The sequence below is a fragment of the Stenella coeruleoalba genome (genome assembly GCF_951394435.1).
Source record: "Stenella coeruleoalba genome assembly, chromosome: 13".
Lineage (NCBI taxonomy): Eukaryota > Metazoa > Chordata > Mammalia > Artiodactyla > Delphinidae > Stenella > Stenella coeruleoalba.
In genome coordinates this window covers 79044123-79058849 of record NC_137159.1, presented here as the reverse complement: position 1 = coordinate 79058849, position 14727 = coordinate 79044123, and the positions used below count along the sequence as shown (strand labels likewise).

The following is a 14727-nucleotide window of genomic DNA, read 5'->3' as shown; positions in this document are numbered from 1 at the left end:
CAGATAAAGAGAAGAGCAAGGGAAAAAAAAAAAGTCCAAGATTTCAAAGGACATAGCATGTTCAGGGAGCAATAAAAGCACAGATGGCTGGGGGTCAATCAGAGGAGACAGCAAAGTGAGGACAGGTCTCCTGACCTGGATAACCAGGAGCTCGCACACAGGCTGAAAAGGTGGCGCACGTTCAAGCTCTGAAAACACAGGCTTTGCAGACATCAGCCCAGATTCAGTTCCCAGAATGACCACTTCCTGACAGCACTACACTGACCAAGAAGTCACGCAACGGTTCTGAGCCTCAGTGTCTTATTTGTAAATTGGAGATAGATAATAACCCCTTACTCGTGGAGTGGTTGAGAATGAAATACATAAAATGAAATAATAAAGCACATAATACATTATCTGGCACATAACGAAGAACTTCAATTAGTGGCAGCAATGATTACTGAGGACATTGGTCTTACCTGGTGTGGAATGGGAATGATGGAGGGTTTCTGAGCAGTGAAATATCATAGTCATGTTAGTGCTTAGAGAGGTGTGCAGGCCGGGGCATGCTCAGGCCCTTTTGGTGAGGCCTGCACTGGTCAAATTAAGTGTAATTCAAGAGAAAAGAAGATTAAAGTACATTTTGGGCTTTGAGTCCGAGCCAGTTTCACATAATAAGAAGCTGATATTTTTGACCCTGTCACCCAAGTGCCAAGAGGGGAGCAGGTAGGATGAGCTAGAATGGGAAGAAGCTGGAGTCATGAAGACCGGATGGAAGTTACGAAAATAATGCAAGACCTGCATACAGTGAACAAGAATGAAAATTGTTAATAATAATAACTATGAAAGCTTACTGTGTGCCATGAATTACATCACTTCATCGTCACTATCTTTTTCATGTATTCTGTTATCATCTCGTTTGTGGATAAGGAAGTAACCAAAGAGACGTTTACTAACTTGTCCACAGTCACACAGTAAGTCATGGAGCCAATATTTGAACTTGGACGATGTTACTGCTTTGTCAATCACTATGCAATGCTACTGAACCAAATGGGGGCAAATTCCGGAACACTGTGGCAGTAGATTAAAATTATTCAGGTACTGATGTGACACAGAGAGATTATTATCAGCGTTTTCCAAGTCATTAGATTCCTTTTACCTAACAACTTGCTGTGCAGTTGATAACATTGGACATTTTGGAAAAAACTGCTCTAAGTTTTGGTTGATAGTTCAAATACATAATAAAATTACGAAAACTCATTCCTAAAACAGAAACATTGGTTCTAGAAGCACTATGTTATAGATGAGCTTGGCTATATACTGTGAACATTTGTGCTCAATAAGACTGCACAGAAATGAAAGGCAGCTCTGTAGGAAAAGCTGTCCAGGAAATCGACTAGACAGTATCTCCTAAAGTTTTTAGCTGCAAAATAGTTTACATTTTAATTTCAATTTGAGTTTTTAAAATTCGTAGTCTTTCTTGTGATTCGGCAAATACACACACACACACACACACATATACAGAGGCAAAGAAAGAAAAACAGAATGTTAGAATTGTGATAGAATGTTAACAATTGGTGAATCAAGGGGAAGAGAATAGAGTCATTATTTTTCAATCTTTGCAACTTTTCTGTGGGTTTGAAATTTTTCAAGATAAGCAGGTGGGTAAAATATAACCAATTGCAACTTTCTTTTTTTAATAAATGTATTTATTTTTGGCTGCACTGGGTCTTCATTGCTGCGTGTGGGCTTTCTCTACTTGTGGCGAGCAGGGGCTACTCTTAGCTGCGGTGCACAGGCTTCTCACTGCGGTGGCTTCTGTTGTTGCAGAGCACGGGCTCTAGGCTCACGGGCTTCAGTAGCTGTGGCACGCAGGCTCAGTAGTTGTGGTGCATGGGCTTAGTTGCTCCGCGGCATGTGGGATCTTCCCAGACCAGGGCTTGAGCCTGTGTCTCCTGAATTGGCAGGTGGATTCTTAACCACTGCGCCACCAGGGAAGCCCCCAATTACGACTTTTACAATGTAAAAAAAAAAAAAAAAACAGAATGGGAAGGAAAATGATTCCATTTTTATAGCATTTTATGGAGGCAAGGAGAGGGTTTAATGAGCTTAGGAATAAAAAGAGAACATGATTTCAAAACGTTTTTACCTTATTATAAAAGAGATATACAAATGATTTTAAAAAGATGTAAAATAGGTAATAGAGAAAAATATCTCAGTTTCATTGCAAATACACAGACATTTGCTTCTACCTCTTTCCCTAGAATGAGGATTTCTGTGGTGGGGGGAGGTTATTGTACTACACAGGGTAATTCAGTACACTATTTTTTAAAAAAAATTAACTACTAAAGGAAACACACACACATTCACACAATCAGTTTTGGCTCAAAAGATAAGGAGTCTTCTGAAATATACGAGTAGTTCTATTAACAGAAAAGAACAAGAGCAGCAACAGTGACAACAAAACTAGGTTCACTGAATGATTAATTTGAGAATATGATGTTCTACTAGGTAAGTAAGGTAGTATAGGAGGATATTCACAAAACTACAAAGGAACAGAAAAGAAATGCCAACTAAACAAAGGCAATTATTGAATCAAAGAAAAAAGACAGATTCTGAGAATATTAATAAGCTGATCCTTTGTATAAGAGTTTGCAGATTCTGTATGGCATAAACGTATGAAGATAACCCAACCTTGAACTTAAATGATTATGGTCTATTAAAAGAGACAGTAATTATGAAAACCACTTTATATATCATGATGCACTACACAAAATAAAACTGTTCTTATTTCAGAATGGGAGAAGGAAAGACTGCATTCAGACAAGACAAACATAGACCTCTGTGATTTCTTCTAAATATAAATGTCATAGAACTGGAATGCCTGAAGGGAACAGGAGGTCACTCTGTCCAACCTTCTAGATTGAAGTTATAAACCAGCAGCCAGCGTTTTGTACTGGCTTACACAGTATATACCAATGTTTCAAAATTTAGAAATTTTACACAATGAAGATTTACCAGCTCTCCTTTTTTTCTCCCGCTTTATTGAGATATAATTGGCATACAGCACTGTCTAAGTTTAAGGTGTGCAGCATCATGATTTGACTTACATATATTGTGAAGATTACCATAGTAAGTTTAGTGAAAATCCATCATCTCATGTAGATACAAAAAGGAAAAAGAAAAATATGGTTTTTTTTCGTGTGATGAGATCTCTTAGGATCCACTCTCTTAACAACGTAGCTCCCCTTTAAATGCTGGAAGATAAGGACTCACTGGCAGCTGTTTCCCTTAGATAAGGTGTCCTGAGCTCTCAAGTACCCCTCTGCCTCCAAACTTCCTACCTTCCCTTAAGCCCTGTCCACCTTGCTCATTTCCATTACCTGCCTGGCCTCAGTAGGAAATGAGTTTGCAAACTGATCTGTACCATGCTAGGCTAGATGGAGGGAGAAGGACAGGCAGGTGGGCGGGCCCGGGGTGGAAAGCAAGTAAACGTGAGTGAGCGAACAGTGAGAGACGTAAGTGCCCATATTCTGGGTCGGTCCCTGAACTCAGTTAAGGAACCGATCCACACACTGCGCACACTTTCCTCACTACACATGGAACGGGGTGGAGCAGACATTTCCCAGGACAACGTCTTCTATTCATCAGCTCCCGTGAAACAACTGGGGCACCTGACAAAGAGTAAAAGGGAACTGAAAACAAATGAATGCATAACGTGTTAATGGCATTGCAGTAGTATAAAAAGTGTGATTTTTTTTCAAATAATTATCATAATCAAGTTATATTAAAAGACAAATTCCTACAAAGGCAATAATTTTGGTGTGTGCAGAATTCCAATCTCAAATCTTAACTTTTGGTAAATAAACACTAACAACGTCTTTGTGGCTGCTCTCAAATGTACGCCAATCAGAAAATCTTCTTGAGGTTCGTTCATCAATAGAAACATGGACACATCGCACTGTAATGCGGCAGAAACGGCAGCTGTGAAGTAATAAATATGGCCTTAGGTGGCCCCAAGGAACACTGCAGTGGTAGAGTGGATCCACCCTCCTGGTTGGTGACCATGGCTTTCAGCAGGGTTCATATCACAGAACAGAGGGCTCATGCACTGGGGGTACTTGGAGATCATCTGATGATTCACTTTGCCTCACAGAGCGGGAAGAGTAAGTAGAAACTGGATTCAATTTGCTCTAGTGGGCTTTCTTTATCTTTTCCTTTTTTGCGGGGGGGCGGGGTCTTTTGTGTGCTTTAAAAATAATGTGAAGTCCTTAGGTAACTCCAAAGAGCTCAATGAAGCCTGAATAATCTGACACTGTTCAATATACACGAAGCTTTAAGACAGCTGAAGCTGCTACTGTGATTAAGCAGCAATTTAAACAAACAAACAAAGACTCCTAAAATACTCAGTAGTTTTGAAGGAAGTCTTTCTCCCTCTTTGAATGGTGCACAGAGGAATTCCTCATTAATTATCTGTTCTCTGAGTGGATTTACTTCTGTACATCCTTTTGAGAATCACTAATATACTGGGTCACACTTGTGGGTCATTTCTGTTAGGAAATTTTTTAAAGGTATATGAAGGCAGGGAGTAGAAAAGGAAATAAGGCCAAGGCAGAAAGAAGGAGGTGGAAGCAGTGAGAAAATGGAGGAAAGTAATGCCTTAAGACCTTGCGAAGTTCAGTCTATGGACTAAGGGGCACTTGGGAGCTGGTTTGAAACGCAGAATCTCAGGCGCTACCTACACCTACCCAAGTAAAATTTGTATTTTAATAAGATCCCTGGGCAATTCCTAAGCAGAAGGACGTTTGAGAAGCACTGCCTTAATAGTCCATTGCAGACTCTTTAATGTCAGAAAAAGATGAGATACGGTAAGAGTAATTCACAACATGTCTTTATCTGGGCGACCCCAGACAATCTACAAAACTTGTCTGACCTTCATTCCCTCATCTGTAAAATGGAGATCACAATAATAGTAATATGATAGGGTGGTTCTGAGAACTGCGTGAGTTGTTAAATGAGAATAAGTAATGGATGTTCATTAGATTTTTGGTTTTAAACCGCATCAAGGTATTTTCTTAGTTCCTGGTTTAGTGGGTATATTATTTTAGAACATTATAATTTTAGTTGTTGAATTTTTTGAAACATTTTTTTCCCTAGGCAAACTAATAAACTAATCCTTAACACAAACTAGAAATTTAAAATATACTCTCAAAATATGATGTTACAGATATACATAAATACAGGCACACCTCACCTTATCACACTTCACTTTATCGCACTTTAGACACTGTCTTTTTTTTAACAAATTGGTGGCCACCCTGCATTGAGCAAGTCTACTGATGCCATTTTTCCAAAAGCATTTGCTCAATTCATGTCTCTGTATCACATTTTGGTAATTCTCACAATATTTGAAACTTTTTCATTATTATTATATTTGTTATGGTGATCTGTGATGAGTGATCTTTGATGTTCCTACTGTAATTGTTTTGGCATTTTTTAGCAATAAAGTATTTTTTAATTAAGGTATGCAGAATTTTTTTTAGACACAATGCTTTTTCTATACAATTAATAGACGACAGTACAGTATAAACATAACTTTTATATACACTGAAAAACCAAAAAAATTTGTGTGACTTGCTTTATTGTGATATTCACTTTATTGTGTGGTCTGGAACCAAACTCTCAATATCCCTGAGGTACATCTGTAATGGGAGAAAACATACACGCTCATAAAATAAATTTAATAGGCACAAGCCTCTGAATAATGATCGTACTCTCATCTTTAACTGTAGATGTTATAAAAGGTTTTTGTCAGAAACAGACTCACAGACACAGAGGACAGACTAGTGGTTCCCACGTGGGAGTGGGGTGGGGGAGGGATGGATGGGGAGTTTGGGATTAGCAGACGCAAACAATTATATATAGAATGGATAAAAACAGGTCCTACTGTATAGCACAGGGAACTATATCTAATATCCTGTAATAAACCATAATGGAAAAGAATATGAAAAAGAATATATATATATATATATATATATATATATATATATATATATCTGAATCACTTTGCTGTACACCAGAAACACAACATTGTAAATTAATTATACTTCAAAAAGATAATTTTTTTTTTTTAAAGGTTTTTGACAAAATGGAGCCCGCGTTTTGGCAGAGCTGGAACTCCTGGCTCAGGGTCTCTCCCCTCCACTGCCACGGAGCTGCCCTGGAGCCCCAGGGGAGGGCGGCCTCACTGAGGCTGCTGGCTCTGGAGGGGCCCCACTGGCCAAAGCCGCGACCGTCCTGGGGACCGCGGGCCAGTTCCCTGAAACCTGGACCTCGATGGCCACCTTTATACACACAAAGAAAGGGTTTTTCCATTTGGAAGCCAACATGTCAGAGCGGACGCTCCACCCTGAGGGCACTCTCAGAAGGCCTACTGGCTCCCGGGCCCACCAGGAAAGAGCAGCTTCGGCCCAGGTTTGGCGGCGCCGGAGGAGGGCGGGGAGAGAACCATGTGAATGAGCTCCGGAGTCTGAGTGCAGCACAGTTTTCTGAAGAAGCAGGATGCTGATCTAGACGTGGAAAAAGACCAGTCGAGCAGCTGTATTAGAAGACATGTGGTATATATGAAGTTTGTGATCCATGGGGGAAATTTTGCCAGGTGGCTGACAGGGTCTTGGTGCTCCGGCCGGGTGTCAGGCCTCAGCCTCTGAGGTGGGAGAGCCAAATTCAGGACACTGGACCACCAGAGACCACCCGGCCCCACGTAATATCAATCGTCGAGAGCTCTCCCAGAGATCTCCGTCTCAACACTAAGACCCAGCTCCACTCAACGGCCAGCAAATTCCAGTGCTGGACGCCCTATGATGCCAAACAACTAGCAAGACAGGAACACAACCCCACCCATTAGCAGAGAGGCTGCCTAAAATCATAATAAGGTCACAGACACCCCAAAACCACCGGATGCGGTCCTGCCCACCAGAAAGACAAGATCCAGCCCCACCCACAGGCACCAGTCCCCTCAACCAGGAAGACTACAAAAGCCACTGAACCAACCTCACCCACTGGGGGCAGACACCAAAACCAATGGAAACTATGAACCTGCAGCCTGTGGAAAGGAGAGCCCAAACACAGAAAGTTAAACAAAATGAGAAGACAGAGAAATATGCAGCAGATGAAGGAGCAAGGTAAAAACCCACCAGACCAAATAAAGGAAGAGGAGATAGGCAGTCCACCTGAAAAAGAATTCAGAGTAATGATAGTAAAGAGGATCCAAAATCTTGGAAATAGAACGGAGAAAATACAAGAAACGTTTAACAAGGACCCAGAAGAACTAAAGAACAAACAAACAATGATGAACAACCCAGTAAATGAAATTAAAAATTCTCTAGAAGGAATCAATAGCAGAATAACTGAGGCAGAAGAACGGATAAGTGACCTGGAAGATAAAAGAGTGGAAATAACTACCGCAGAGCAGAATAAAGAAAAGAGAATGAAAAGAATTAAGGACAGTCTCAGAGACCTCTGGGACAATATTAAACATACCAACATTCGAATTATAGGGGTCCCAGAAGAAGAAGAAAAAAAGAAAGGTTCTGAGAAAATATTTGAAGAGATTATAATTGAAAACTTCCCTAACATGGGAAAGGAAATAGTCAGTCAAGTTCAGGAGGCGCAGAGAAGTCCCATACAGGATAAATGCAAGGAGAAACACGCCAAGACACATATTAATCAAACTATCAAAAATTAAATACAAAGAAAAGATATTAAAAGCAGCAAGGGAAAAGCAACAAATAATATACAAGGGAATCCCCATAAGGTTAACAGTTGATCTTTCAGGAGAAAATCTGCAAGCCAGAAGAGAGTGATAGGACATATTTAAAGTGATGAAAGGGAAGAAGCTACAACCAAGATTACTCTACCCAGCAAGGATCTCATTCAGATTCGACAGAGAAATCAAAAGCTTTACAGACAAGCAAAAGCTAAGAGACTTCAGCACCATCAAACCAGGTCTACAACAAATGCTAAAGGAACTTCTCTAGGCAGGAAACACAAGAGAAGGAAAAGACCTATGAAAACAAGAGGGAGGAGATATGGGGATATATGTATATGTATAGCTGATTCACTGTTATAAAGCAGAAACTAACACACCATTGTAAAGCAATTATACTCCAATAAAGATGTTAAAAAAACCCCAAAATAATTAAAAAAATAGTAATAGGAACATACATATTGATAATTACCCTAAATGTAAATGGATTAAATGCTCCAACCAAAAGACAGAGACTGGCTGAATGGACACAAAAACAATAGCCATATATATATGCTGTCTAGAAGAGACCCACTTCAGACCTAGGGACACATACAGACTGAAAGTGAGGGGATGGAAAAAGATATTCCATACAAATGGAAATCAAAAGAAAGCTGGAGTAGCAAGTCTCATATCAGACAAAATAGACTTTAAAATAAAGACTATTACAGGAGACAAAGAAGGACACTACATAATGATCAAGGGATCGATCCAAGAAGAAGATATAACAATTGTAAATATTTATGCACCCAACATAGGAGCACCTCAATACATAAGGCACATGCTAACAGCCATAAAAGGGGAAATCGATAGTAGCACAATAATAGTAGGGGACTTTAACACCCCAGTTTCACCAATGGACAGATCAACCAAAATGAAAATAAATAAGGAAACAAAAGCTTTAAATGTTTCATTAAATAAGATGGACTTAATTTATATTTACAGGACACTCCATCCCAAAACAAGAGAATACACTTTCTTCTAAAGTGCTCATGGAACATTCTCCAGGATAGATCATATCTTGGGTCACAAATCAAGCCTTGGTAAATTTAAGAAAATTGAAATAGTATCAAGTATCTTTTCTGACCACAACACTATGAGACTAGATATCAATTACAGGAAAAAAACTGTAAAAAATACAAACACGTGGAGGCTAAACAACACACTACTAAATAACCAAGAGATCACTGAAGAAATCAAAGAGGAAATCAAAACATACTTAGAAAAAAGACAATGGAGACACGACAACCCAAAACCTATGGGATGCAGCAAAAGTAGTTCTAAGAGGGAAGTTTATAGCAATACAATCCTACCTCAAGAGACAAGAAGCATCTCAAATAAACAACCTAACCTTACACCTAAAGCAATTAGAGAAAGAAGAACAAAAAACCCAAAGTTAGCAGAAAGAAAGAAATCATAAAGATCAGATCAAAAAAATGAAAAAGAAATGAAGGACACGATAGCAAAGATCAATAAAACTAAAATCCGGTTCTTTGAGAAGATACACAAAATTGATAACCCATTAGCCAGACTCATCAAGAAAAAAAGGGAGAAGAAAATCAATAGAATTAGAAACGAAAAAGGAGACAACTAACATTGCAGAAATACAAAGGATGATAAGAGATTACTACAAGCAACTATATGCCAATAAAATGGACAACCAGGAAGAAATGGACAAATTCTTAGAAAAGCACAACTTTCTGACAGTGAACCAGGAAGAAATAGAAAATATAAACAGATCAATCACAAGCACTGAAATTGAGACTGTGATTAAAAGTCTTCCAACAAACAAAAGCCCAGGACCAGATGGCTTCACAGGCGAATTCTATCAAACATTTAGAGAAGAGCTAACACCTATCCTTCTCAAACTCTTCCAAAATATAGCAGAGGGAGGAACACTCCAAAAATCATTCTACGAGGCCACCATCACCCTGATACCAAAACCAGACAAAGATGTCACAAAGAAAGAAAACTACAGGCCTATATCACTGATGAACATAGACGCAAATATCCTCAACAAAATATTAGCAAACAGAATCCAACATAGCACTTAAAAGGATCATACACCATCATCAAGTGGGGTTTATCACAGGAATGCAAGGATTCTTCAATATACACAAATCAATCAATGTGATACACCATATTAACCAATTGAAGGAGAAAAACCCTATGATCATCTCAGTAGATGCAGAAAAAACTTTCAACAAAATTCAACACCCATTTATGATAAAAACTTTTTAGAAAGTAGGCATAGAGTGAGCCTACGTCAACATAATAAACGTCATGTATGACAAACCCACAGCCAACATCGTTCTCAGTGGTGAAAAACTGAAACCATTTCCTCTCAGATCAGGAAAAAGACAAGGTTGCCCACTCTCACCACTATTATTCAACATAGTTTTGGAAGTTTAGCCACAGCAATCAGAGAAGAAAAAGAAATAAAAGGAACCCAAATCAATAAGTAAGAAGTAAAACTGTCACTGTTTGCAGATGACATGATACTATACATAGAGAATCCTAAAGATACTACCAGAAAACTACTAGAGCTAATCAATGAATTTGGTAGAGTAGCAGGATACAAAATTAATGCACAGAAATCTCTTGCATTCCTATACACTAATGATGAAAAATCTGAAAGGGAAATTAAGGAAACACTCTCATTTATCATTGCAACAAAAAGAATAAAATGTCTAGTAATAAACCTACCTAAGGAGACAAAAGACCTGTATGCAGAAAACTATAAGACACTGATGAAAGAAATTAAAGATGATACAAATAGATGGAGAGATATACCATGTTCTTGGACTGGAAGAATCAACACTGTGAAAATGATTATACTACCCAAAGCAATCAACAGATTCAATGCAATCCCTATCAAAGTACCAATGGCTTTTTTCACAGAACTAGAACAAAACAACTTCACAATTTGTATGGAAACACAAAAGTCCCCAAATAGCCAAAGCAATCTTGAGAAAGAAAAACAGAGCTGGAGGAATCGGGCTCCCTGACTTCAGACTATACTACAAAGCTACAGTAATCAAGACAGTATGGCACTGACACAAAAACAGAAATATAGATCAGTGGAACAGGATAGAAAGTCCAGAGATAAACCCACACAGCTATGGTCACCCTATCTTTGATAAAGGAGGCAAGAATATACAATGGAGAAAAGATAGCCTCTTCAATAAGTGCTGCTGGGAAAACAGGACAGCTACATGTAAAAGAATAAAATTAGAACATTCCCTAACACCATACACAAAAATAAACTCAAAATGGATTAAAGACCTAAATGTAAGGCCAGACACTATAAAACTCTCAGAGGAAAACATAGGCAGAACACTCTATGACATAAACCACAGCAAGATTCTTTTTGACCCACCTCCTAGAGAAATGGAAATAAAAATAAAAACAAATGGGACCCAGTGAAACTTAAAAGCTTTTCACAGCAAAGGAAACCATAAACATAACGAAAAGACAACCCTCAGATTGGGAGAAAATATTTGCAAATGAAGCAGCTGACAAAGGATTGATCTCCAAAATATAAAAGCAGCTCATGTAGCTCAATATCAAAAAAACAAACAACCCAATCCAGAAATGGGCAGAAGACCTAAGTAGACATTTCTCTAAAGAAGACATACAGATGGCCAAGAGGCACATGAAAAGCTGCTCATCATCACTAAATATTAGAGAAATGCAAAGCAAAACTGCAGTGAGGTATCACCTCATACACGTTAGAACGGGCATCATCAAAAAATCTACAAACAACAAATGCTGGAGAGGGTATGGAGAAAAGGGAACCCTCCTGCACTGTTGGTGGGAATGTAAATTGATACAGCTATTATGGAGAACAGTATGGAGGTTCCTTGAAAAACTAAAAATAGAACTACCATTTGACCCAGCAATCCCACTACTGGGCATATACCCTGAGAAAACCATAATTCAAGAAGAGTCATGTACCACAATGTTCATTGCAGCAGTATTTACAATAACCAGGACATGGAAGCAATCTAAGTGTCCATCGACAGATGAATGGATAAAGAAGATGTGGCACATATATACAAATGGAATATTACTCAGCCATAAAAAGAAACGAAATTGAGTTATTTGTAGTGAGGTGGAGGGACCTAGAGTCTGTCATACAGAGTGAAGTAAGTCAGAAAAAGAAAAACAAATACTGTATGCTAATGCATATATATGGAATCTAAAAAAAAAAGGTTCTGATGGACCTAGGGGCAGGACAGGAATAAAGATGCAGATGTAGAGAATGGACTTGAGGACACGGGGAGGGGGAAGGGTAAGCTGGGACAAAGTGAGAGAGTGGCATGGACATATATACACTACCAAATGTAGAATAGCTAGCTAGCGGGAAGCAGCCGCATAGCACAGGGAGATCAGCTCGGTGCTTTGTGACCACCTAGAGTGGTGGGAGGGGGACGCAAGAGGGAGGGGATATGGGGATATATGTTTGTGTATAGCTGATTCACTTTGTTATACAGCAGAAAGTAACACAACATTGTAAAGCAATTATACTCCATAAAGATATATTAAAAAAAAAAGGTTTTTGACACTATTTCAAATCCCTAGAAGACTTAACCCTGATATCTAGAAGCAAGAATGTGGCCAAACTTAAAAGGACGTCTGCCTGGACAGGTGGCTGCTGGCTCCACTGGTACCTGCCTGGGTGCTGTGGTTTTATGTCGTTTACCCTTAGCACAGGTAGAAGAAGAGGGAAAGGGGGTTTCACGGGAGAGGTGGGAGCTGCAGTTAAAAGGTAGATGATATCTGTACCAATATAAAAAGTCAAAGGAGGACATGCTGATGAAGGCATAAACTGTCTAAAAATTAAACACAAGACTGAACTCTTGGTGGTACCCATTAATACACACACCATAATTCTGACTTTTCAATCTCTCTGCCAGGAATGTTATGGGATGGTGTATGCCTCACCTAAGAGCACATGCATATGTGTGTGTGTGTGTGTGTGTGTGTGTGCGCGCGCGTGTGTGTTTGTGACAGCTGACAATGTATATGAAGAGAGACGATTTGCCGTTTAAACAGATGCCATAGTGGGCAATGCGTGTTCACATTACAGGGCTGGGACTGAGGGACGGTTAGGGGCACACACGCCTGGCGTGGCCTCCTAGAGGGTTAGTCAGTCATGTCAGACCAAGTAACGAGCAAGTGACCCAAGAGCATTACTCTATCTTTATTTATTTGATTTTTTTAATTGAAGTACAGTTGATTTACAATGTTGTGTTAGTTTCAGGTGTACAGAAAAATGATTCAGTTACACATACAGTCATATGTTGTTTTTCAGATTCTTTTTCATTATGATTTATCACAGGGTATTGAATATAGTTCCCTGTGCTATACAGTAGGACCTTATTGTTTACCTATTTTACATATAATAGTTTGTATCTGCCAATCCTGGAGCATTAAAAGAGTTTAAATCCCCATGTCACTCTGAAGACCCCGCTCCGCGGGAACTACCTAGAAAAGACAGAGCGACTTCCCGCTGTGACTCGTGGACACGCTCTCAGGGAGGAGAACTGAAGCCAAGCGTGTCAGGTTTAACTGTCCACATTCACAGAACACTTGCCAGGAATAAAAGTTATGACTTTGTCCGTCTTCCTCTTTTTCTTTTTTAAGCGAAAAAAAAAAAAGTTCACTTAAGTTTTTTGTTGTTGTTAAGGAGCCTTTGTTATTCTGTGTCTCTGGGATGAAAAGTAAGATCTTGTTCTGATTCTCCATTCCCCAATGTCTTCCTCTTTGGAAATTGAAGTTTAAAAAAAGTCTGTATTCAAGTGACCCAAGGTGGATTCTTCTGTATATCTGGCTGGAAATTCACTAAGAAAAACACTGCTTTCTAATTTTTTGAGATGTTCCCAGTGGGACGAGACTGAGAGACCCCACTGGAAGGGGCTTAAAGCAGTGCCTGTGGAGATCCCTCTCATCATGTGAGGCCTGGATCCGGGTCCAGGTACCTGACAGCCACTGTGCGACAGCTCACAGGGGAGCGGTGAGCTGAGAACTGACTGATGGGCTGTGACTGGAACAGCAGCCGCTCAATGGACCTTCTAGAGAGTGGCTGAGGGTTTCCCACACAGCATCTCTGCCCACCCTGCTATCTGCTGCACCTGCCCTGTTGAAGCAGTGTCCCTGCCTGGACCACACCTCCTCCTTCTCGCAGACTCAGATGTCACAGACCAGCTCCAATGCCGCCCCGTGTGGATCGTGCCCTAACTTCCCCGGGCAGAATAAGCCACTCCCTCCACCTTGCTTTCTGCACAGCGCTGACCACTCTGTTGTGTGGTAACTGGGAGCCCAGGCAAGCTGGTCTCCCCTGTAAGACTCTGAGCTCCTCCTACCCAGAACTAACTGTTCATGACTGAGCACGGAACATGACACACACTAAACGTGCAGAACAGTGACATTTCTTTTTAGAATAAGAAGCCCATGTTAGCCACAGCTGTGGCTTCCTTACCATTTAAAGACCCACAAGCGAGGGAGTTTAGAGAAAACGTGCAAAGTAAAAGGCACAGTAAGTCGAGGGCCCTGCTGGCCATGTTTGCCAGACCCATCCATATGGCTTATCCTATGTTCTTTCCCTCAAACCGCGGGCCCAAAGCGATGCGTGGAGACATTCTATAAAGGTATCTGAGCCCTAAATTATGACGCAGGGACAGACCGGACTCCTGGCTCTATTTCCTAGGCCTCTGACTCTGGGCAAGTCAACTCCTCTCCCCCAATAACTGGAAGGCAATATGCAAATAAAAACAGTATTACTGAATGAACTATGAGGGGGTTTCTCAAATACGTTTCATTATTATTGTATCAAAGAAAATTGGGGTGAGGCCTTACAGGGTTGCCATGGATATCAGACATAGGAAAGATCTTCGTCAACTCTGGGAAATACATAACTGTCATTCTGCTGTTGTTGT

The 14727-nt window shown here is 40.0% G+C and overlaps 1 protein-coding gene across 3 annotated transcripts in view; it reads right to left on the bottom strand.

Moving 5' to 3' along the window:
• The window catches only part of NBAS (NBAS subunit of NRZ tethering complex), a 340369-nt gene that overhangs the window by 51027 nt on the left and 274615 nt on the right, over positions 1-14727 (bottom strand). The gene's annotated exons all lie outside the window — the stretch shown is intronic.